Genomic DNA, 26,697 nt, shown 5'->3' on the forward strand with positions numbered 1-26,697 from the left:
AAAATATCATGGTAATGTGGGTAAAAACTTGTTTTTACACATTGTTGATGGGAATATGAATTGATACAGTCATCTAGAAAACAGTCTGGAAGCAATAATTAAAATTTAAAAGAGTATATCTATTAAGTTTGTTATTGATTAAATGCTAATAATGGCAATGCCAGAAAAATTAGGGGATAGAAATGATGCAAATATTTAATTAATTAAGATAAAAAGAAAATAGCTATAAATACAAAGTTGTGATTTAATCAATTATTTGTGCAAATGAAGTGTCTAAAAAATGGCCTTTTGGAAGTGTTTTGTAATTTTTAATAGTTTTTAAAGTACCTTAAAATTTATTTCTATCCTACCGTAATATAGTCAGAATAATTATAGTAAAATAATATGTTTTAATCAAATTTACCCATGCCCTCTACTATAAAGGTTTTCCTTATGGTTATTTATTTAAAGATTAAATAAGAAAAATTACTAAAAATAAAGAGTAATCTTCACTAATTATTTAGATAAGTATTCAGGTGCGAATACTTCCGTGGGTTATCACAAAGATTTCTAATACTGCTAGGGATCTAAATCATTTATCTGAAAATCAAAGAAAGAAACTGCTACTCATGTAACAGTAGTACAAAAAATTTATTTGTAAATACTAGTTGATGACAACAAATCTTTTAACAAATTAGAGCTCCCCCAGCATTTATTGAGCTACAATGTACAAGGTATTAATCTCTATCAGCAAAAATAACTAACAAATGCCTATCCACACTGAGTTCATGATTGCAGTAAAAAGGAGACTTAAATATCCAATAATTAAATTTATATTATATATATATAAGCTAAACATATATGGTTTTAATACATCATCTATATGTCATGATTCATTTAAATGGTGATAATGGCTATGAGGACAAAAAATAAAGGAAAGGGAGATAGGGAGAGTGGAGACACTGATGATGAGAGAGAGAGATTTTAAAAAAGGCAGTCAGAAAAGCAAGTGCAAAGGCATTGATATTTCAGTAGAGACCTGAAGGAGGCTGCTGTAGGTTGAAAAGTGCCTCCCTGAAAAACATGATTATCACCTTATATGGAAAAAAGATCTTTGCAGGTGCGATTAAATTAAGGATTTTTAGATGGTGATGTTATCCTGGATTATCAAGATGGTTCTTATATCTAAGTGTAATTAGGTAAGAAGAAGAAGAAAGGCTTTTACCCATGGACAGAAGAGAAAGCAAGGCAATCTATAGATTTAATGCAATCCCTATGAAAATACAAATGGCATTTTCACAGAACGAGAACAAAAAATTTTACAGTTTGTGTGGAAACACAAAAAGACCCCAGATAGCCAGGTAACCCTAAGAAAGAAAAAAACAGTTGGAATAATCAGGCTCCCTGACACCAGACTATACAATAAAGCTACCATCATCAAAAGAGTATGCTACTGGCACAAAAACAGAAATATATATCAAAGGAATTGGATAGAAAGCCCAGAAATAAACCCATGCACTGATGGTCAACTAATCTATGACAAAGGAGGCAAGCAGATACAATGGAGGAAAGATGGTATCTTTAAAAAGTGGTGTTGGGAAAACTAGACAGCTACATGTAAAAGAATGAAATTAGAATATTCTCTAACAATATATATAAAAATAAACTCAAAATGGATTAAAGAACAGATACTTTAAATATAAGAACAGATACTTTAAAATTTTTATAGGGAAAACACAGGCAGAACATTATCTGACATAAATTGCAGGAATATCTTTTCAGAGCCACCTCCTATATTAATTTAAAAAAAAGAAATAAAAAACATGGAAATTTTTGCACAGCAAAGGAAACCATAAACGAAATGAAAGACAACCCACAGAATAGGAGAAAATCTTTACAAATAAAGCAACTGACAGGGATTAATCTCCAAAATATATAAACAACTCTGCATCTCAAAATCAAAGAAAAAAAAATCAGGAAATGGGTAGAAGCTCTAAACAGATATTTCTCTAAAAAGGACATACAGATGGCCAAAACGCATATAAAAAAATGCTCAATATCAGTAATTATCAGAGAAAAGCAAATCAAAACTACTGGGAGTTACCATGAGGTTACCATAAGAACCATGAGGTTGCGGGTTCGATCCCTGGCCTTGCTCAGTGGGCTAAGGATCCAGCGTTGCCATGAGCTGTGGTGTAGGTTGCAGATGCAGCTTGGATCCTGCGTTGCTGTGGCTGTGGCGTAGGCTGGCAGCTACTGCTCTGATTAGACCCCTAGCCTGGGAACTTCCATATGCCATAGGTGTAGCCCTAAAAAGCCAAAAAAAAAAAAAAAAAAAAAAAAATGTCTATCTCAGGAATTCTCATTGTAGCTCAGTGGCTTCACGATCCAACATAATGTCTCTGAGGATGCAGGTTTGATCCCTGGCCTCTCTATATGGGTTAATGATCCAGTGTTGCTGCAAGCTATGGTACAGGTCGCAGATTCAGTTCAGATCCAGTGTTACCCTGGCAGTAGCACAGGCCAGCCGCTGTAGCTCTAATTCAACCCCTAGTCACAGATGCAGCTCTGATCCAATGTTGCCCTGGCTGGTATAGGCTGCAGGTGTAGCTTCAATTCAAAGTGCCATATGACACAGGTTCAGCCATAAATAGAAAAAAAAAAAATCTACAAACAACAAATGCTGGAGAGGATATGGAGAAAAGGAAATGCTCTTACATTGGTGGGGGGAATGTAAACTGGTATAACTACAATGGGAAATAGTATGGTGGTTCCTCAAAAAAAATGAAAATAGAACTACCATATGATCTAGCAATCTAACTCCTGGGCATCTATCCAGAGAAAACCCTAATTCAAAAAGATATATGCATCCCAATGTTCATTGCAGCACTGTTTACAATAGCTAAGACATGGAAGCTACCTAAATGTCCACTGACAGAAGAATGGATAAAGAAGATGTGGTATAGATATAAATGGAATATTACTTCTCAAAGAATGAAATAACACCATTTGCAGCAACATGGATGGACCCAGAAATTATCATCATAAGTGAAGTTAGGCAGAAAAAGAAAAATATGATATGAGATCACAAATATGTGTAATATATAAAAAGGATATAAATGAACTTATTTTCAGAACAGAAACAGACTCAGTCTGAAAACAAACTTATAGTTTCCAAAGAGGACAGGTTGGGGAGAGGGATGGAGTGGGGGTTTGGGATTGGCACATGTACATTGTGCTATATGAAATGACTGGCCACAGGGGATTCTACCCAATATTCTGTAATAATCTATATGGGTAAAAAAATCTGAAAAAGGATGAATGTGCATCTATGTATAACTGAATTACTTCATTGTTCAGCAGAAATAATCATAACATTATAATTCAACTATACTTCAATAAAACTTTAAAAAATTTGAAAAAGGACTATCACAAGTTTAAATTAAGATGGGGGTGTTGGAATTACTATCTTTAAGCTAAAATAAGATCACTGATAAATATTTTAAGAATAGTTTCAAAGGAATGGTGGGAGCAAATAAGTGATTGAACTGGGTCCAAGAGAAAATGGAAGGAAAGAAATTGCAGTTCACAAGGTCAACAAATCCAAATAATGTCATTTAAAATTACACAGATGCCCTCTTTTAGTTACTGAGTTTAATCTAATCTATACATGAAAATGAGGCTAATTATAAACAAACATGGAAGATACCATGTATAAACAAATTTGGTCTTACAAATGTTTGTCTACATGTTTTTAACCCAAATGGGACCTGATGCAAATCTATTATGACTTTTTTTCTTTTTTTGCTTTTTAGGGCTGCACCTATGGCATATGGAAGTTCCCAGGCTAGGGGTTGAATTGGAGCTATACCTGCTGGCCTACGCCACAGTCATAGCAATGCAGGATCTGAGCTGGGTCTGAGACCTATACCACAGCTCACGGCAATGCCGGATCCTTAATCCACTGAGTAAGGCCAGGGATTGAATCTGAGTCCTCATGGATGCTAGTCAGATTTGTTAACTGCTGAGCCATGACGGGAACTCCCTAGTCTTCTTTTTCAATACAATCTACAAAGCCTTCAGCTGAGACATAGTGAAATAAATCTGTGTACATTTTATACTATAAATGTTTATACTCTAAACATTTACACATCAATTTATCCTGATATTTCTCCTCTCTTTTCTTGACTTCCACTTTACAATAAATATTTACATTAAAGTCAGAAAATTATAAAGTCAGTGAGAGGGGAAATAGTATTTACCTTAGTCATTATAACATTTCCACTTTGTAGAACAGTGTTCATGATTTTATAAGTGCTCAATAAATATCTGCTAAATGAAGGGCAAGTCAAAGAAATGACAGATGATTTCCACTCATCTTTGAACTTTTTTGCTCACTAATTCATATGGCCTTAAATCTCAGATTTCACACTTCTAAAATGGAACCATTATCCTTACCTTATAAAACAACTGTGAAAATTTAAGGAGACAGTAATAGGAAAGTATCTTACCACTGGAAAACTATTCAAATATATTATTCTATAAAGTGCAGAATGACTAACACCTCCTCGGAGGCACCTTCATACCATATTCAAGACTGTTACTGTTCCAACTGCATCTGGCAACCCTCCTATGGTTAATTCTTCAACAAAGCTATTGAAATTTTCAGTAGCCTTTAATTTTAAATTGTTATATCACTGGGGGCTCAGAAAGGATTTTAGGAAAATTCATAAACCTAGAGCACCATCCTATTTATGAGGTCCCACAAACGTCCCACTTCTAACATTATTGAGTTACAAAGTCATACACCCTCACTTTAGCCATCCTACATTCAATGGGTCTGGTTTTATCTTTGTGAAATAAAAACTCTGTTTTCTCCAATTTGCTATTTGTATTTTCTCATTACACTTGTCACACAGAAATATTTTTATTGCTATAATACCTATTGCACTCTAAAATGACATCAGATTATATTTACATACATCATGACCAGCACAATTTTGGGCCCTTAAACATTTAATGAATACTTGCTAAATAAACAGATACGTGAATTAATGGATTTAGCCACAATACATATCTAATGTTTGTTAAAGATACTGCTACTGACATTTTGTAAATGTTTAATCAGAATTAGAAACTAATTGTTTACCAAAGTAAAGTAATAGTGAAATTCAGATTCAGGAATCCTGGCCTAACCCTCATGAAACCAGATGGAGCTATGATGACCTATGGAGAAAATAAAAATACATCTCTTAATGGCTGAATTACTCAGATCCTCTGCTTTTCATATGCCTAACAGAAATTATCTCATTTATACAGGAACTGTAAGTACATGTATTACAGTTATTAGTGATTTGTAAGATACAGTAATGCTATATCCCAAGGGTGACACCTATTCTGGAGCCACCTTATTATTACTTACGACAAGATGTTAGCAATGAAGGACAAGATGTTAGCAATGAAGAACAAGTTGCTGTGCACAATGTCTCATTCCTTGATAGCTGAGGATATTAATTCATGAGCTGCAGGCAAGTACATTGATCTTTCTAGCTATCCAGAAATAAAATGTCATGTAGAGCAACTACTTCTTCATTGCTATTCCAGCACAGTTTTTTTCCCCTCCCTTGAGGTTTTTTCTTACATTAAGAATAAAAATGTACCCACTTTCCTCTGAGGAAAGATGGCAAACATGACCATGGATTCGGAGGTACTTAGTCTCAATAGTGTCCTGTTTGATGAGCACTATATTCTCCAGATAATAAAAATATACTATAAGGTTATCAATTCATTAGAAACAAACCTCTTTTCATTCCCTTCTGCATTAAGTTAATATATCCTCATGCTGACCTCAAAGAGACAAAGGCTGAGTCTAGATGGATAATCAGTCACATATGTGGTAGAAAATATGGGTGGAAGGGTAAAACCCACAGACCTCTCCACAAATCTTTTCAAATAAAATTCCCTAGTAATAGACTAGTGAATTAATATGCAGACAGAATTGCTGTCTAAATTATACTCATTTTCATAGATATCTTCAATCCCTGCGTATAGTGTGATAAATGGACACACACATACACAGACACAAAGGTATTTATTCTTCCCACCAATGTTCTAGAACACCTGCTACGTATAAAGCACTGTATTGAGCAATGCAAATGAGTGAAAAAACAAGCTAGAATAACATGATCCAACCAGTAAGAAATTCCAAAATTAACTAGGAAAATGAGAAAAAAAACAGTTAATATATGCATATGTGTGTTTGTGCTTGTGTGTGTGTATATGCATATACACACACAATAAATTTGGCCATCAATAAATGTAACTAGAGAATATATACATCTATGGAATATTTAACCCCATGGTGCCTACACACTTTGCTGTAATGCTTGCAAACCAAAAAATCACTCAATTTCAGGATATAGTGAACCAATATTGTAACAGAACTCAAAAAAATAGTGAGTGCCATGAAATATTCTGTGTGAATACCAAATTTTTTAAATCATTTATTTTGAAGTCAGAAAAATCTGTGTGCCAGTCATTCTTGCATTTTATCATTTCAAGCATATGTATCCTCCCCAGAGGTAAGTACCCTAATATACAAGGTGATAAAAATTAAAGCTTCTATTTCAAAGAGTTTTTTGACATTTAGATAAGATAATGTATGGAAAACTTAGTATCTGAAATAGGTACTCAATATATATGGAAAGGTAATATGATAACATTATTAAATAATTAAATTACTGAATTAGATAAAGTAAGATTTAAATACTGGCTTTGCCACTTTTTGGAATCTTTTAACACATTTCAACTTGTATTTAACTTCTCTGAGCGTCATTTTCCTCATCTGTGAAATGGAGTCACAAGACTCAGGAACTTTCCCTCCTGTGTGTCTCACCATAGCTCTGGGTTTATGTTTTACCACAAAATAGGCTACACTGCCCATTTATTTCTCGGTAACCACTACCTGAAAAACAGCTTCTGTTTTCAGACACTGTCTTTTTTTATTACTCAATGAAGTTTTATTACACTTATAGTTGTACAACAATCTCACAACCCAATTTTACAGGATTTCCAAGCCAAACTCCCAGTCCATCCCCCTACCTCCCAACCTTTCTCCTTTGGAAACCATATATATTTTCAAAATCTGTGAGTCTGTTCTGCAAAGAAGTTCATTGTGTCCTTTTTTTAGATTCCACATGTAGGTGATAGCATATGATGTTGGTGTCTCACTGTACGACTAACTTCAATTACTATGATAATTTCTAAGTCCATCCAACAGGTACTGTCTTTTTAACAACGTATACTCAGAACCCATTTGATAGTAAATAATCACTATATGTGTATTGGATAAATGGCTGAAATAATAGTATCAAGCTCAAATAAATTTAGAAGCACAAAAGAAACTATGAATTTGACCTAGAAAAAGTTTTATTTTAAAATAAAGAAAAATAAACCCTACAAAACTTGTTTTGTCCTCTAAGAGTATATAAGGCTGGCCTAGAAAATAGAGAGACATGGGATCCAAAGAATTTTTGACAATATAATAGATAAACACAGACTGACTCAAGGACTGAATTCAAGGATTGAAATGGGAACAGACAACTTGGGTTACATTTTTTTTTCTTTTTCTTTCTGTTTTTTTTTTTTTTTTTTTGCCATCCTGAAGCATCTTGAGCTCCCAGGCCAGAGATCAGATCCAATCCATGGTGTGGCAATGCCAGATCCTTTTACACACTGTGCCAGGATGGGGATTGAACCTGCATCCTGGTGCTGCAGAGACACCATCAATACCATTGTTCCACAGCAGGAACTAGTGTCTAACTTATTTTTATTGGGCAATATGAAAAAAACTGAGGTTTAGGGCTGTACAAAATACTAAATTAAAAAACAAACAAGGACATGGTCCAATTGTGAAGTGTTTTATCCATTATTTTAATAATCATTTATTGAGTAACCTCTCTGTGTTAGGCAACTAGAAAGAGGTGATTAAAAAAAGTTAAGCTAATTACTGAACTGTACACTTAAAAATGACAGCAACGGTAAATTGTTATGTATTTATACCATAATTTTAAAAGTAAAAGTTGAGTTAGATAAACATGGTAAATGCTCTAGTGGAAACTTACAATAACATAAACAAATATAAATAAGAGAAAAAAATCCAAAAACTAAAGGTTGTCATTAGTGGTATGAATGAAACAAGAGAGGACATAAAAGAATGAAGCCTTGGAGGAAGAGCAATTCTATGCTGGATAGGATGACCAACTCTTACTAAGATGGTAATTTATAAAGAAAATCCTTGATGTTGAGAATGGGATATCTGTTAGAAAGAGAACATTCGAGGAAGAGAGATACAATATGTACAAGCCCTAATATAGCAAAGTCTTGGTATGTTCAAGAAAGTGAAAAAAGACCAATATTTTAAAAATAGAAAACAAAGGGGAGAGCTCAAGATGGCAGAGGAGGAGGACACTGAACTCACATCTCCACATAAACACATCAAATAAAATACAACTACATGTGGAGAGATTCTAACTGAAAACAACTGGAAACTACAGAAAGGCTCACATACAACCAAGACTGTAAAGAAACATCACAGTGTCTGGTAGGAAAGGAGACATAATCTGGTTGCGACCCACAACCCTAGCAGGGGACCCAGAAGAGGAATGTATCATGGGCTGGACATCCTCCCTGGAAAGTGAGGGTGTCACATGTTAGGCAAATACTTAGTAAAGTCTTAAATAAACCACTTAAATAAGATAGTAGAATGGTTGAAAAACAAAAATAATAAAACCAACTGTAACTGTAATGAACACTTAAGAGAGAGATAAAAATGTAAAATATGATAGCAAAAACACAAAACATGGGGGAGAGGAGTAACAACATGTAGAACTTTTAGAATGTTTTTGAACTTAAATGACTAACAGTTTGAAATATAGGTTGACATACATGAACTCCATGGTAACCACAAATCAAAAACTTACAATAGATACATAAAAACTAGGGAGGAAGAAACATAAGCATAACACTAAAGAAAATATTTGACCCACAAAGGAAGAGGCTATATATTGTCTACAAAGAAAAGAACAGAGAAAAACTATTAATAATTTTTAAAATGGCAATAAGAACATACTAATAATCTCTTTAAATATAAACAGACTAAATGCTCAAATTAAAAGACATGGGGTGGTTGGCTTGATAAAGGAAACAAGATCCATGTACATGCTGAATACAAGGGACTTACTTCAAAGCTAGAACACCCACAGAATAAAAGTAAGGGATGGAAAATATATTCCATGCAAACAGAAATGAGAAGAAAGCTAAGGTAGCAATACTCATATCAGACAAAGTAGATTTTAAAACAAAATTTATAATAAAGGACAAAGAAGGGCATTATAATTATAAAGGGATCAATATACAAAAATGATATAATGTTCAAAGTTATACATGCACATAATATAAAATAATTTAAATGTACAAAGTAAATGTTAACAGTATAAAGGGGAAAAATGACATGAATACAATCATAGAGGACTATAACACTCCACTTACATAAATAAACAGATAATCCAGACAGAAAATCAATGAGGAATAGTGACCTTAAATTATACATTTGGCCAGTTGGAATTAATGGGTATCTACAGGACATTACACCCAAAAAAAGCAGAGAACTTAGTGCAAGTGGAACATTATCCTGTGTAGATCACATGCTAGGCCACAAATAAGTCTCAATAAATTGAAGCAAATAGAGATTATATCAAGGATCAATTCTCACAATAATATGAAATTAGAAATCAATTATAAAAATAAAAACAGGAAAAACAAATGTGCTACAAAGAAAATAATGGATCAACTAAGAAGTCAAAGAGAAAACCAGAAAATACCTTGAGACAAGTGAAAATAAAACTGCAGCTTTCCAAAACCTATGGAATATGGAAACATAACACCTAAGAAGGAAGTTGATAACATTACAGGCCTACCTCAAGAAGCAAGAAAAACTTGCAATAAACAACATAGCCTACCATCTGAAGTGAATTAGTCTATTTATCTGTTGATGGACATTTATGTTGTTTCCTTGTTTTGTCTATTGTGAATAGTGCTGCTATGAACATAAGGGTGCATGCACCTTTTTAAATTAGAGTTTTGTCCAGATACATGCCCAGAAGCGGGATTGCTGGATCATATGTTAATTTTATTTTTAGTTTTCTGAGGAACCTCCATAGAGTTTTCCATAGTGATTGTACCAAATTACATTCCCACCAACAGTGTAGGAGGGTTCTCTTTCCTCTATACCTGCTCTAGTATTTGTTATTAGTAGGCTTATTAATGATGGCCATTCTGGCCTGTATGAGGCAGTACCTCATCAAAGTTTTGATTAGCATTTCTTTAATAATTAGCAATCTTGAGCATCTTTTCAGGTGCCTACTGACCATCTGTATGTCTTCTTTGGAGAAATGTCTTCTTCTCCCTTTTCAACTGGATTGTTTGTTGTTGTTGTTGTTGAGTTGTATATAAATTTTGGAGTTGCATCATTTGCAACTATTTTATCCCTTTCCGTAGGTCGTGTTTTCATTTTGTTTATGGGTTTCCTTCACTGTGCAAAAGCTTGTAAGTTTGGTTAGGTCCCATTTGTTTATTTTTGTTTTTATTTCTATTGCCTTGGGAGACTGACCTAATAAATCATTTGTATGATTTATGTTAGAGATTGTTTTGCCTATGTTCTTTTCTAGGAGTTTTATTGTGTCATATCTTATGTTTAATTCTTTAAGTCATTTTATTTTTGTGTATGGTGTGAGGTATGTTCTAATTTCGTCAATTTATATGAAGTTGTCCAATTTTCCCATCATCACTGTCTTTTTTCCATTTTATATTTTTGCCTCCTTTGTTGAATATTAATTACTTATATACAATGGAATACTACTCGGGCAAAAAAAAGAATGAAACAATGTCATTTGTAGCAACATGGATGCAGCTAGAAAATATCATACTAAGTGAAGTCAGAATGAGGAAGACAAACCATATATCACTTATATATGGAATCTAAAATATGGCACAAATGAACTTATCAATAAAAGAGAAATAGATTCACAGCCATAGAGAACGGTCTTGTGGTTGCCAAAGGGGAAGGGAGGAAGGAGTGGGATGGACTGGGAGAGTTTGGGATCAGTAGATGCAAACTATTACAATTAGAATCGATAAATGATAAGATCTTACTGTTTAACACAGGGAACTATAATCTCCAGGGACAGACCATGATGGAAAATAATATAAAAAAAGAACATATATATATATATGTGTGTGCGTGTACAGCAGAAATTGGCAAAACACTGTAAATCAACTATACTTTAATTTTAAAAAATAAATAAGTAAAAAACTACCCCTCAAGAAATAAAGGGAATTAGAGAAAGAACAAACAAAGCATGAAATAATAAAGAACTGAAAATAAATAAATAAACTGGATACCAAAGAACAACAGAAAAGATCAAGAACTGAAAATAAATAAATAAACTGGATACCAAAGAACAACAGAAAAGATCAAGAAAGTAACAAGTATGCCCACTCTTGCTACTTCTATTTAACAGAGTATTTGATATCCTAGCTATAGCAATCAGACAAGGAAAAAAAAATGCATCCAATTGGACAGGAAGAAGTAAAACTGTCATTTCTGCAGGTGACATGGTACTATATAGATGTACAAGAGTGAAACTAGAACATTTTCTTACACTATACACAAAAAATAAACTCAAAATGGATTAAAGACCTAAATGCTATACCAGAAACCATAAAATGCCTGGGAGAAAACATAGACAGTACACTCTATGACATAAGTCTTAGCAATACTTTTTGTTTTGATCTGTCTCATTAGACAAGGGAAACAAAAGAAATAAGAGACAAATAGGACCTAATTAAACTTAAAATATTTTGCATAACAAATGAAACCACTGACAAAATGAAAAGAATCTATTGAATGAAAATATTTGCAAAGGATAGGTCTGATAAGGGGTTGATATTCAAAATATATAAACATTTCATATAACTCAATATCAAAAAAATCCAATCTGATTAAAAAAATGGGGAGAAGAGCTGAAGAGACATTTTGACAAAGAAGACATACAGATGTCCTACAAACATATCAAAGGATGCTCAGAATCACTAGTTATCAGGGATATGCAAATCAAAAGCATATCACTTCATACCTGTGATAAAGGCTATCACCAAAAAGACAAAAAATAAAAATTTTGGTGAGGATTTAGAGAAAAGACAACCAATTCCTTGTTGGTGGGAATGTAAATTGGTGTAACCACTATGGAAAACAGTATAGAGGTGTCTCAAAAACTAAAAATAGAACTCCCATATGATCCAGTAATTCCACTCATGGGTATATATCTAAAAGGAAAAAAAAAAACAACCCAGAAAGCTATGTGCACCTCAATATTCATAAGAGCATTATTAACAACAGCCAAGATATGAAAGCATTCTGAATGTCCATTGATTGATGAATGAATAGAGGACATGGTGTGTGTGTATATGTCTGTGTGTAATGAAATATTACTCAGCCATAAAAAGAATGAATTTTTATCACTTGCAACAACATGGATGCACCTGGAGGATATTATGCTTGGTGAAATAATTCAAGGAGAGAAAGACAAATACTGTATTTTATAACTTATATGTGGAATCTAACAAATAAAACAAAAATATAGAAATAGACTCACAGAGAGCAAACTAGTGATTAGCAGTGGAGGCAGGAAAGAGGGGAGGGGCAAAATGGGCATAAGGGATTAAGAGGTCCAAATTACCAGGTATAAAAATAGTAAGATAGAATGATGTAATATATAGCATAGGGAATATAGACAACATTTTATAATAACTTTAAATGGAGTATAATCTATAAAAATATTGAATCACTATGTTGTATACCTGAAACCAATAAAATACTATACTTCAATAAAAATATAAATAGAAAAATAAAGACTAGGACTTCCTGCTGTGGCACAGTTGTTAAGAAGCTGACTGTGGAGTTCCCGTCATGGCACAGTGGAAATGAATCCAACTAGGAACCATAAAGTTGCGGGTTTGATCCCTGGCCTTGCTCAGTGGGTTAAGGATCTGGCGTTGCTGGGAGCTGTGGTGTAGGTTACAGACATGGCTTGGATCCTCCATTGCTATGGCTCTGGCATAGGCTGGCAGCAACAGTTCTGATTAGACCTCTAGCCTGGGAACCTCCATATGCTGTGGGTGCGGCCCTAAACGGACAAAAGACAAAAAAAAAAAAGAAGCTGACTGCAATGACTCGAGTCACTGCAGAGGTGCAGGTTTGATCCCCAGCACAGTGGGTTAAAGGACCTGCTGTTACCATGGCTGTGGCATAAGTCTGCAGTGTAGGCCTCAGACGTGGCTTGGATTCAATCACTGGGCTGGGAACTTCCATGTGCCATGGATGCGACCAATAAAAAAAAAAAAAAAAAAAAAAAAAAGGATAACAAAGACTGTCAATTTGTTTTAAAAATAGAAAATATGGGGATTTGGGGGAAACAGCATGAATGTGGAGAGTTATCTAATGGTCTTACATATTGGGCCTCCTATATACTAGATTCTTGGTATAAAGTGTAAGATAAATATCTGTTCTTATGGATCCTCTATTTTGACTAAGGCAGTTAAGACAATACTTAACCAACAAAAAGCCAAGAAAACTCTATGCTATCTGTAAAAATAAAATTACTTAATATTATAAAGAGTAACTAAGTGGATACTACATGTTTGACCTTCAGGGAAACCCTTTATGAAAGGATAATATTTAAGCTATAATCTAAAAACAAGAAGGAGTCAACAAGTTAGCAGAAGTCAAACAGACATTAGGTTCCTAAGCTGGGAAAGGCTTTACGTTTTTTAAGAAATGAAGACCAATGTGGGTGAATAGTTGGAAAAAGGCATAAGATTGAAGACTAAGACAATATTGAATGAGAAAGAAGGACCCAGATTATGTAGGACTTGGAAAGCCAGAGAAGGAGTTTGAATTTCATTCTAAGTAAAGAGTTGAATGCAAGTAAGCTAAAAATAGAGAATTCAAAGAGTAAAGTCTCTGAGACCTTGGCAGGGTAGTAGAACTTTGGAAACAGAAGTCCTATTGGGATGAAATTAGTATGAATTATAAAATGAGGAAGAGGAGACAGGATACACAGTTAACATTTGTAAGAAAAAGTGATGTGGAAGCACAGTCAAAATCTGAAACTGACTTGAGAACAATATGAAATTATGTGTATAATTTCTCTTTCCATCAGCTGTTCCAATGCAAATATATGGAAATTGTTTATTCTTTCTAAGATTTGATATTGCTAGAGAGGAGGATGGAAAGAGAATGAGGAAAGGAATTGAGTATATTCTGATGTCCCGAATGATAATAGTAACAATAATATATTATGGAAATCTAACTGTACAAACAAAAATCAGCCAGGAAGAGGCTATGGGTAATGAGAATTTGGTGGTTTCAGTGGATTAAAGGTTTTGACACTATAGCAATCAGTTATTGGAGTAAATAATTCCAAGGGATGGAACACCGTAGTAGGAGGGCAGAGTTTTTAAGTTATTTTTAAATTCTACTGTTTCTAGTGACTAGACCCATGATTTAACTATATAAGGAGATAAACAAGATAAATTAGAAGGAAAGGTCACCACAGTAGAAGTGAAGAAGCTGGAAGCTAAGTTAGTCTTCTGAGGAGTATAGTCACCAAAACAGATAATATTAGGGGCCAAGACTTAGATATATGAAGAAGGTTAGTACTTTGCAGCAATAATTAGAAAATTTTGGCTATAAGTATCATAGTATTCAAATTGGGTTATATTTATCATATTCTCTAAATTTGAGTCCATTTATTAAACTTGATAGCAAACATTAGGTCATATTTTTATTACACCAAGAAAGTAATCAGAAGTTGTGAGTAAAGGTATGATTACTAATAGCATAGGTAATTATTTAATTGCTATTTAATGTTTATGCCAGGGTAATAGTTGTACTGAATAAGAAATCTGTTCAGAGCACTCTTACTCTTTCCCTTAGCTGTTGTGAGGGCTTAATGGACAAGAATTATCAAACTAGTAAACCAAAATTATCTGAATCAAAAAAAACCCCAAAAAACCCCAAAAGATCTTTCCTGAGACTTCATGCTAAGGTTTTCTTAGTTTAAATAATATGTACTTCTTGATGAAGAGGTTAGCTGGCGACATTCTTAGAGAGGGGACTGAATAGTGACTACTACACTTATTAATCAGAACTTTATCCAGTGATATCTTATCCTAGTTTAAAGGAGGATAGCCTATTCTTTGGGATCCAAACCCATTAGGTGTCAGGAAGGTAACTTCTTGTGATTATTTTTAATTATGAAATTTCTCTCATTCTAAAGAGGGCACAGTTGAAGAGCACACTGACATTTCATACCCCCACTAGGACATTAAGTGAAGGCTTTCTTTATTCTACATCGAATGTTATGCACTAGGTGCCAGGGGAACATACGGTTGGTTGGTAGATCCTCTCCACTGAGCAGTAATACCATTAGATTTGAATTAAAACTTGAATCAAGTATTGGTCCCTTTCCTTGATACATTACCTTCAGTAATTTACATAAGCCACTAAATCTTAGGTTCCTTTTCCCTCTAACAGCAATAATAGCAGTCTATCGTACACACAGGAAAACTAAAGTAAATTAGAATGAAGTATTACACACAGAGAACTTAAGCACCTAGCCTGGCATGTTACAAATATTAGCTATTGTTTTCATCACGAGGTAAATAATATTTTGAAAGTTTTTTTTTTTTTTTTTTTTTCTTCCTGTCTTTTTAGGGCCACACCCTTGGCATATGGAGGTTCCAAGGCTAGGGGGAATTGGATCCATGGATGCCAGCCTACACCATCGCCACAACTCAATTTTGTTTAAAAGTATTCCATTTTTAAGAAAAAATATATTATACTTAAAGATATACTATAGTATAATACTACTTCCATACTCTATCTAGCCAATAGTAATAGCCCAAATAGTTAAGGCCACAAACATAAAAAAAGTTTTGTGCAGACAGGAGATTACTAAATTACAGTGGTGGCTTACAGAACAGAAAGGAAAGAGAGGGAAAGAAAGTAAAAAGAGAGAAGAATGGAAGGAAGACGGAAAGAACAAAGGAGGGAAGAGAGAAGTGACTCAAGAATGCGTGTGATCCAGAGTCCTACTAAACAATCTAAACACAGAACTCACTGATGACTGTAGAATATGATTCTAAAACACTAGAAATATTGACTAGCCCAACAGGAAGTAATTTGGGGTTTGAGGTAAAATTTAATCTTTAAGGGAAAAAAATTAAAAATCCAGCTTTAAATATGATAAACTTAAAAAAAAATGATAAGCTCATTGGATTTTCCCTGAAATGATAGCACCTGTAAAACCTTTTAAAAAACCTTTTTTTTTAAAAAAAAAAAAAAACCTTTAAAAAAAATAATTCCCTGTTGATCACTAGTAAGTCTATTTTTTAAAAACTATAAACAACATGACAAACAAAGTTTTTACAGTTTGTGCACACAATATATAACTTTAGGTTAATCCTCTTACAAATTGTTTTTTGAAGTTTTATAGCACTGGGAACTATGTCTAGTCACTTACGATGGAGCATGATAATGTGCGAAAATACAATGGGTACATGTATGTGTAACTGGGTCACCATGCTGTACAGTAGAAAAAAAATTGTATTGGGGAAATAACTATTAAAAAATAATAAAGAAACATTACAAAGATAAAAAAATATTTATAGTTAGACTTGTTTTATATTTTCAAATCATGGCTGTTACAATATAGTTTTTCTTTTTCTAAGACATTATAACAGTTCTCCTTACATATCATAAAAATCAGGTAAAGTCAAATAGAGAGGCCTAAACCCATCCTGGCCAGCAAGACTTGCCTGAGGCCAAAATGAACACATTACCCTGTATGAGTAAGATTGCATGAGTCAGATAAGAAGTAGATGAGTCTTTATGCACATAATTGAAAATAATCATAGGCAAACGCTGTTGGTGCCCATCCAATCACTGACCTGGAGGAAGGGAACTTAACTGCATTATAATCCCCCTGGTGATCAACCACCTGTCCCCTGGCCTTTAGGGAGGGTAGGGGTGGTTCATGATTACACACAAACTTATTATGGTTTGACTGGTAGTGTACATCTGGTAACAGTCCCATAATAATAATATTTCTCACTGAAACTTTAGAAGTTAGCATTCTGAATGTGAGTGTGTGTGTGAGTGAGTGTATATGCGTATAAATTGCTCATCTTTTTGAGTTTTCTAGGCAGAATTTGTTCTATGTCTCCTAGTGAGGACATATCCTACTCCACTGTGAAGACTTCCTTTCATGTTGAAATAATGAGTAGGTGTCCCTAATATGACTAAGATGTAATAAGAATCTATGTTAGACTCTCATTAACAATGACACTGTACAGCCTGTGTTTATTAAACAGGCCACTGAAAAAACCTTTTTTAACCTTTAAATCAGGATTCTATCAAGAACATTATGAGATTTGGATGTTTGTTGCTATTGTCACAAATTGAGGCAACATGATAATTCTGTGATACTTTATCTGGGGACCATGATAAACAGATTAATTTGCTCCAAATGACAGAAATATTACAGAGAGTAGGTCTTAATTTCTAATACAATTAAATTAATAATAAATGTAGGATAAGAAATGGGTTCTAGTATAATAATATACACTCAGCCAAAGAATAGTCACTATTTTGTATTTCCATGTTTTGGTGTGTAACAATCTCCAAGGCTCTACAACTACATCAAATTTGTTATGGATCATTCTTCGATGGGCTTGTCCAGCTCCTCAGGCCTCTTGCATATAGTGCATTGGTATTGAGCTGACCTCACCACGGCTGGGCTTAGGGTGAGATGAAGTACTTATTCTGGGCACAAATGTTAACGACCTACCAAAAAACTCAAATAATCAAGATGAATAATATTTTAATGAAAAAGTTTTAAGAAATAAAGTTAGTGTAAAGATTCATGATGAACAAAACATCAAATACATTATTAGTATTACTGAGATTTCCTTTTGCCTCAGGTTCCAGTATAGCTCAATGCAGCATATCTCAAAACTACTTATTGCATTAGTCTGAACTCTGGCTAACTTATATTTCATTAGAATAATATTAGGTGGCTCACAAAATGGTTAGGAATGTAAAGAACTAGACCTATAAATCAACTATACTTAAAGAAAAAAAAGAGAGAGAGAGGAAAAAAACAGACTAATAGGTATAAAATGAAAATTTTAGGCAACAAGGAAAGTACTACTATATCCATTTGATCACTGTGTGATCATTATCATTTTAACATTGAATAATTCATTACTAGACTCTCCGATAAGTAATTTTTAAATCTCCTTGCATCTTTGTATCACTCCCCTGGATTCAAGTTCTTGGATGGAAACAGATAATCAGCAGAGACCAGGACTGATACATATGTCTTAGATTTTAAGAATTAGATAGAGCTAGGTCTTGCCTCTTATCAAGACCCACACAATGGATGATTCCACTGAAATCGATATGTTCAGTTGCAGGGTAGTAATAAAATGGCCAATGGCTACTACATCCATTATTATCTGGAATCCTGGGATATATCAAAGTGAAAGCCCATTATTGCCAGTTTTTCAAATGAAAGGATAAAAATACAGAAACAAAGAAAGAAGTGCTATTACAAGAGGAAGAATAGACCTTTAAACTGATCATGTAGATTTCTAACTCATTGATAAGGTCAAAAAGTTTAAGCATGGTAGGAAAAATAATTTAAACAAATAGAAAAACATAAGTATTCCAAAAAGAGTAATAGGTAATTTCCTTAGTGCTAAACATTAGAATCATTCACATAGTGCTTGAAAAAGTTTTTGCCTATAAGATAAAAACAAATAAATTCAAAAGAGACTACTATATGTTATCCAATTATTATGGATATACCAAATATGCCACTCAAGAATGAATGTGTATTTGAGGCAGAATATTACAAAGCAACAACTTGATAGTATATGATGAGCTTGGAAAATACTCTTTTCCAAAAATGATACACAAAACAAAACTGTCCTCCAAAAGCATTTCAAGGCTCTCGCTGTTGATGAAAAGAAATCAACAAGTTAGAAAACTGTTAGAACTTTGAGGGAAAAAAAGCTGAGTCTGCAGTATTCTTGCCTAGGCTACTGCAGTCCACCCAAACTCAATTGCTGCCGTAGTTTCATGGTTTTGCTATGAGAACCAGCAGTGTTATTGCCAGAGGGATAGACTTGACTTGGGATACAAGGCGAAAAAAACCACGACAGGCAGAATTTTCAATAAAGCAGAAAATACTACAGGAAAGGATGGACAAAATACGCAGCTCTCCATGAGCCTAAAGTTTCAGTCCATATTGAGGTGAAGGGTGAAAACAGTCAAATGGGAGAGCCTGAAAATAAGGGGGCCCAAAAGAATTATTAGCTTTATAAACTCTCCATACATCTCAGTTTGACTAAGTTATATCTGTGTACTAGGAACCCTGAGAGGGTCAAACCTGAGACCTGGTTGAACTGTGAAAGGTCTCCCAGCCCACAGATGGATAGATCAGCAGAGAATGAAAGATTTACGGGGTCACAGTGTTTGAGCACAACCTCTGCCTTAATTGTTTGCTGGATATTAAGGCATGGGACACTCCTTAGGATATTAGCTAAAATCAGAAAAATAAGAAATATAAATCTGAGCATAGATATCAGTGACTATGACAGAAGGGATATATTTTAGAGATTAACACCAGGCAAGTGAAACAAAAGAAATCATAGTCTAGATTTGCCACAGTATATAACTAACTCAAGTTAAAATATACAAATTTCAACCAAAAACTACAAGAAATCCATACAAACAAAGAAAAAAACTCCAGGAAACTGTGACTTATAATCAGGGGAAAAAAAAAAAAAAGCTGTCAATATAAACAGACTCTGAGTCCAGATGTTGGATTTAGCAAACAAGGACTTCAAAGAAGCTACTATAAATACATTCAAAGATTTATAGCAACTGTTTAAACACTGAAAAGAAAATATGATGACACAACAAATGGAGAATCTCAGTAAACAAATAAAACTAAAGAAAATAGACCCTGGAATTGAAAAGTATAACAAATAAAAACTTGACTAGATGGGCTCAAAGACAACTTGAGAGAGCAGAATAACCAGTGAACTGAAGATAGAATAGAAATTAAGCTATCTGAAGAATAGAGAGAAAAAAAAATGAAAGAAAAATGAACAGAACCTCAGAGATTTGTGGAAAAACAACATCTTGATAATATTTTTAAATGGGAGTCTGTATAAATCTACCAAAAATCATTGAGCTGTGCACTTAAAATGAATGCATTTTGGAGTTCCCGATGTGGCTCAGTGGGTTAAGAAACCAACTATTATCCATTAGGATGCATGTGCACTCCCTGGACTAGCTCAGTGGATTAAAGATCCGGCACTGCAGCAAGCTGCTATGTGGGTTGCCAATGTGGCTCGGATCTGGCATTGCTGTGGCTGTGGCCAGCAACTGCAAATCTGATTCAACCCCTAACCCAGGAACTTCCATATGCTGCAGGTGTTGCTATAAAAAGACACACACTGAAAAAAGAATGCATTTTTGGTATGTAAATTTTACCTCCACAAAAGCTTTTTTTTTTTTTTAAGTCACCAAACATTTTTGTCTTTTCCATGAGTAACACTTGTATTATTAATTTAGTTATCTATCCTCATCTTTTTTATACTAAAAATTATGCGGAGAGAGTGATGAAAAGATAGACACAATCTTCACGTAATTGAGGTGTGATGTCAATATTAGGCAGAATGGAACTGGGCAAGGTTTCTTTACCTGAAGGAATGAATAAAAGAGTCTTAATCAACTGCAACATAACTTGTATTTTCTGTTTCAGTAATTTTATACTGGTAGATGACTATAGAGTTTATGCAAAACTGGCTTTGCATAAAACTGCCCCCCCCCAAAAAATGAGGCTTTATTTTATTTATTTATTTATTTTTGTCTTTTTGCCTTTTTGAGGGCCGCTTCCTGCGGCATGTGGAGGTTCCCAGACTAGGGGTCGAATCGGAGCTGTAGCAGCCGGCCTACGCCACAGCCACAGCAACGCGGGATCCGAGCATATGGAGGTTCCCAGGCTAGGGGTTGAATCGGAGCTGTAGCCACCGGCCTACGCCAGAGCCACAGCAACGCAGGATCCGAGCCGCGTCTGCAACCTACACCACAGCTCACGGCAACGCCAGATCCTTAACTCACTGAACAAGGCCAGGGATCAAACCCGCAACCCCATAGTTCCTAGTCGGATTCATTAACCACTGCGCCACGAGGGGAACTCCGAGGCTTTATTTTTTAAACAAGCTATTTTTTCAGATTAAAAACAGAAGTGCGGATTTCCCACTGTGGCTCAGAAGGTTAGGAGCAGAACACGGTGGGTGCAATCCCTGGCCTTGCTCAGTGGGTGGAGGATCTGGTGTTGCTGCAAGCTGCAGCATGGGTCATAGATACAGCTTGGATCTGGTGTTGCTGTGGCGATGGCATAGGCCTGCAGCTCTGATTTGACCCCTAGTCCGGGAACCTCTGTACGTTGCAGGTGCAGCCATAAAAGGAAAATGAAACAAAAGTTAGCTCCATTACCACTTCCAGTCTTCTAGTCTCAGCCACCAGCATCCTGATTCCTTGTAACATCTTTCAAACTGGTATCTCTTTATCTGCTTTTGCTTTGCTCTTCTATGCTCCATGTCTTTCAAGGCCCTGCCTAGATTTTTCCAGCCAATGACGCATATTTCTCACTCCTGTTGTTCAAACTCTGCTCATTAGTGTCTTCTTCTATCCTTAGAATTATACCTCAGGGACTTTGCACCATCCTTTCCTTTCTCTGACCAGCATACTGTAACTTATCCTAACTTTCTCTTAGTTAATGCCTACTTACTCCTCATATTTCACCACAATTATCACAATTTGCAAATTAGTTAGGAATATTTTTGCTTCATGAGATACAGTAGCTGATTAAATACAACTTTTACAAGACTTGAGTTGTGTTATAGTAGTAGTTAATATTTTGGGGTTAGCATCAAATTACGTCAGGCCTCTAGCTCAACATTGCTTTGACTTTCTTGGTTTATTCCTCAGGGTAACAAGCTGGCTCTCTTGCAACGCAGCCTCACATCCTTCTACAACTCCAAAGTTTGGGGAAAAAAGGAGGTAGAGGATTGGGCAAAATATTAGCTTTCTTGATAGCACAGATGAGAATATTTTGTATTAAATGCCCAGAAAACAACTTCTTTCACTTCATTCAATGGAATTCAACAAATGACTACCCTTTGCATTTGACAAACGGAAGGGAGTACATAAAGTGAGCTTCTAGAAAAGAGCAACATGCATCATCATCTAAGTGAGTATTTTGTCACCCAGAACAAAGTCAAGGTCTCTTAGTAAAGATGAGAGAACCAGCTATGAGTTAAAGTAACTGTGTTTGCCATCATTATTAGTATGTACCTATTTTCATAATAAGTTGCTTTCTGTGTGCTTTTTCCACTGACACTCTAAGCTCCATGAAGTCAGGAACTGGAGATGACTTGCTCACCACTTCCCCCCACCCCACCCTGGTATGTAACAATAAAAAAGTGAAACACAAATGATCTCCTAAAACAGTCACTATGAAAATTCAAATTTCACACAGGAATAAAAACAATATGCTTAAACCAAGTGTCTTTACTAGGAAATCCCCCTCCCCCCAGCCAATCCCACCCAGGGGATAATTGGCCATGTCAGGAGACATTTTTGATGATCACAATGGGGGGGGGGAGATACTGCTGTCCTTTAGACAGGAATTTTGCTAAACATGCTACAATGCACAGATAACCCCAACATGAAGACATGCTTCATCCAAACTGACATAACATCTGGTCTATCCAACAGTACCAAGGTTGAAAAGCCCTCAGTTAACCTTGTTTCATTTAATTTGTAATACTCTGGAAAAACTGAAAAATAGCTTCAGCAACCACTTTTCTTATTTTCCCCTCATACCATCCCCCTTTCCATCATTTTCTGAGAGAGAGAAAAAATAACAGATATGTATGTAAGGGGCTATAGACTGCACATTACATCACTGCTCCTGACTGAGCTGAGGGAGTTCAGCATCAGCACTGCCAAGTTCTGTCAGGAAGTTACGTGCCTAAGAGGCATTTCATGACCTGGTAACCCTTTCCTCATATCCTATGGCCTGCATTTTGGAACATCTGTTCAAGACAAAGTGAGCACTTTTGCGATCCACAGAAAGCATTTCCAAGTCTTATTTCCTATCCCAAAAGTTAATCATAATAGAAAGGACAAAGCTAGTAATAGTACTTTTGTATTGTGAGAATCATTAATTTATAAATTACAGTTAATGTTTATTCATCATCATTATTAAACAGTAAGAATAAAGAGGATATCATGTGCAGCTAATAAAAAAATCAAGGAATTTTATGATAGCGGGCCCTAAAAGACTAAAAATCCCACCAGAACTGTCAACAGAATATATTTAAATGGATTTTAGTAATCTTTATGATTCTTCATCAGTTTCTCTACTTGTATTTGTTTCCTGTGGCTGCTATAACAAACGCCAAAACAATGTGGCTTAAAGCAACAGATATTTATTCTTATATCATTCTGGAGGCCAAAATCCAAAACCAAGATGTCAGTGGAACTGCACTTTCTCAGGAGGCTCTGCAGAGAATCCTTCTCAGCCTCTCCCAGCTTCTGGTGGCTGTCAACATTCCTGCTCTGGTTTGTGGCCATAGACCCAAATCTCTGTTTCTCTTTTCATATCATCTTCTCCTCTGTGTGCCTGATCTCTGTAACACTCTTAGAAGGGTACATACTATTGGATTCACAACCCATCCTTATAATCTAGGATGACTGGACCTCAAGATTCTTAAGTATGTCTTCAAATAGTCTTTTTTTTTTCCCCCAAATAAGGTAATATTCACAGATTTCAGGGATCTGATGCAGGTACCTTTTGGAGACTCATTATTCACCTTACAATCATTTGAGATTTTTCGTTTTTAATATTAGCTTTTAAAAGATTCTATACCTCATTTATTTGATCATAGCAAGGCTACTTTTTATTTATAGTATGGCTCATACTTACATGTGTATACCTAACTTAGCTGTTGGTTGCAAAAGTCTCTACCATTTGTAGTATTGCTATGGGGATATTTTACCCCTCTGTTTTTCAGGTGGCAAATATCTTGTTCATTTACTCTTACTATCAGCTGGGTTATTCTTTCATAATAACAGTATTACACAGTATTAAGAGCTAACCTAGATCATTCTGTTTCAACACTGAAACCTACAGTCTTGGATACATATACCATAACCTCTGATATTCTAATGTCACTTGTTGCTGAAAATTGAAATATCTTGGGGAAATATATCCTTTGAGACTCTGATAACATACAAAAGATTAGACTGATCTATATCATGGTTAAATGTCTTAATTTCTCAAAGGAATTTCAAAAGGAAGAAAATAAATGTTTTCTCATGGTCTAAAATACAAGAAATGCTGTGGCGTTTATTGATCAGTTAATTTAAAAACATTATAAGATATGACACCAAGAATCCCAAGAAAACATTTTTATGTAATAAAAGACTATAGACCTTGTGACAAAGACGATGGAGCAGAAAACCCTGAGTTTACCTCCTCCCATGGGAACACCAAAATTACAACTTTTTACAAAAAAGTATTGATGAGAAAAACCAGACTAGCAGAAGAGATCTTTTTTTTTTTTTTTTTTTTTTTTTGTCTTTTTTGTTGTTGTTGCTATTTCTTGGGCCGCTCCCGCGGCATATGGAGGTTCCCAGGCTAGGGGTTGAATCGGAGCTGTAGCCACCGGCCTACGCCAGAGCCACAGCAACGCGGGATCCGAGCCGCGTCTGTAACCTACACCACAGCTCACGGCAACGCTGGATCATTAACCCACTGAGCAAGGGCAGGGACCGAACCCACAACCTCATGGTTCCTAGTCGGATTCGTTAACCGCTGCGCCACCATGGGAACTCCAAGCAGAAGAGATCTTATACAACTAAAGATATTAAAATGAACCACTAGGAGATAGGTAGGAGGAATAGAGACACCATATAGTCAAGACCAACACCCCTGGGTGTGTGACCCCAAAACCGGAAGATAATTACAACTACAGAGGTTCTCTACAAGGAAAAAGTGGTCTGAGCACCACACTGGGCTCACCAGCCTGGGGGTCCTGAAGCAGGAAGATGAGCCCTTAGAACCTTTGGCTTTGATGGCCAACACGTCTTACTGCTGGGAGAGTCAGAGGGCTATGGAAAATAGAGACTCCACGCCTAAAGGGTGCACACAAAATCTCACACACTCCATGACCCAGGGCAGAAGCAGTAATTTGAAAGAAGCCTGGGTCAGACTCACCTGCTGATCTTGGAGAGCCTCTCAGAGAGGTAGAAAGCAGCTGGGACTCACTATGGGGACACAGATACTAATGGGAGCCATTTAGCATAGCCCATTTAATCACATGGACATTAGTGCAGGCAAGCACCATTCTGGAATCCTACCTTTAACTTATTACCTATGACACACAACTCCACTAACTAGCCTTTCAGCACCCAGTACTGGGCTGGATCAGACAAGGAGCTAGCTGGGCAGAGACATAGCCCGACCCATCACCAGACCACTTCCTTAAGACCCTCTGAGCCCACAGCTGCCCCAGGACCCAGCCCTATCCACCAAAGAGCCCAAGACTGGACCTCATACAAAATATGCCAGCACTTTTCCTAGGGCCCCCAGGGCCCTGCAGTCAGAAGCTCTGGGACTAGATCTACCCACCAGGGAGGCCAGTTAAAAAACTACTAGAGCTTATCAATGAATTTATACAGAATTAATATACAGAAACCTGTTGCATTTCTATACACTAACAATGAACTATCAGAAAGAAAAATTTAAAAAGCAATCAATGTTATAGTTGTATCAAAAAGAATAAACTACTCAGGAATAAGTCTAACTAAAGGGTAAAATACTTGCACTTGCAAAGCTATAAGACACTAACAAAAGAAGCTGAAGATGGCGCAAAGAGATGGCAAGATATACCATGTTCATGAATTGGAAGAATTAATATTATTAAGATGATCATGCCACCCAAAGCAATCTATAGATTCAGTGCAATCTCTACAATGTTATTTTTCACAAAACTACAACAAATAATTCTAAAATTTGTATGGAAACATAAAAGACCCCAAGTAGCCAAAACAATATTAAGAAGAAAGAATAAAGCTGGAAATACCATGCTCCTTGATTTCAAACTACAAAGCCACAGTTACAAAAACAGTATGGACACAAAAGACAGACATACAGATTAATGGAACAGAACAGAGATCCCAGAATGAACCTACACTTATATGGTCAATTAATATAGAAAAAGGATGAAACAAGAGTTCTCATCATGGCTCAGTGGTTAACAAACCCTACGGGTATCCATGAGGATGCAGGTTCAATACCTGGCCTTGCTCAGTGGGTTAGGGATCCAGCATTGCTGTGGCTGGGGCATAGGCTGGCAGCTGTGGCTCTGATTCAACCCCTAGTCTGGGAACCTTCACATGCTATGGGTGGTGTGGCACTGAAAAAAATAAAATAAAATAAAAATTAAATT

The sequence above is a fragment of the Sus scrofa genome, chromosome 5 (assembly GCF_000003025.6).
Source record: "Sus scrofa isolate TJ Tabasco breed Duroc chromosome 5, Sscrofa11.1, whole genome shotgun sequence".
Lineage (NCBI taxonomy): Eukaryota > Metazoa > Chordata > Mammalia > Artiodactyla > Suidae > Sus > Sus scrofa.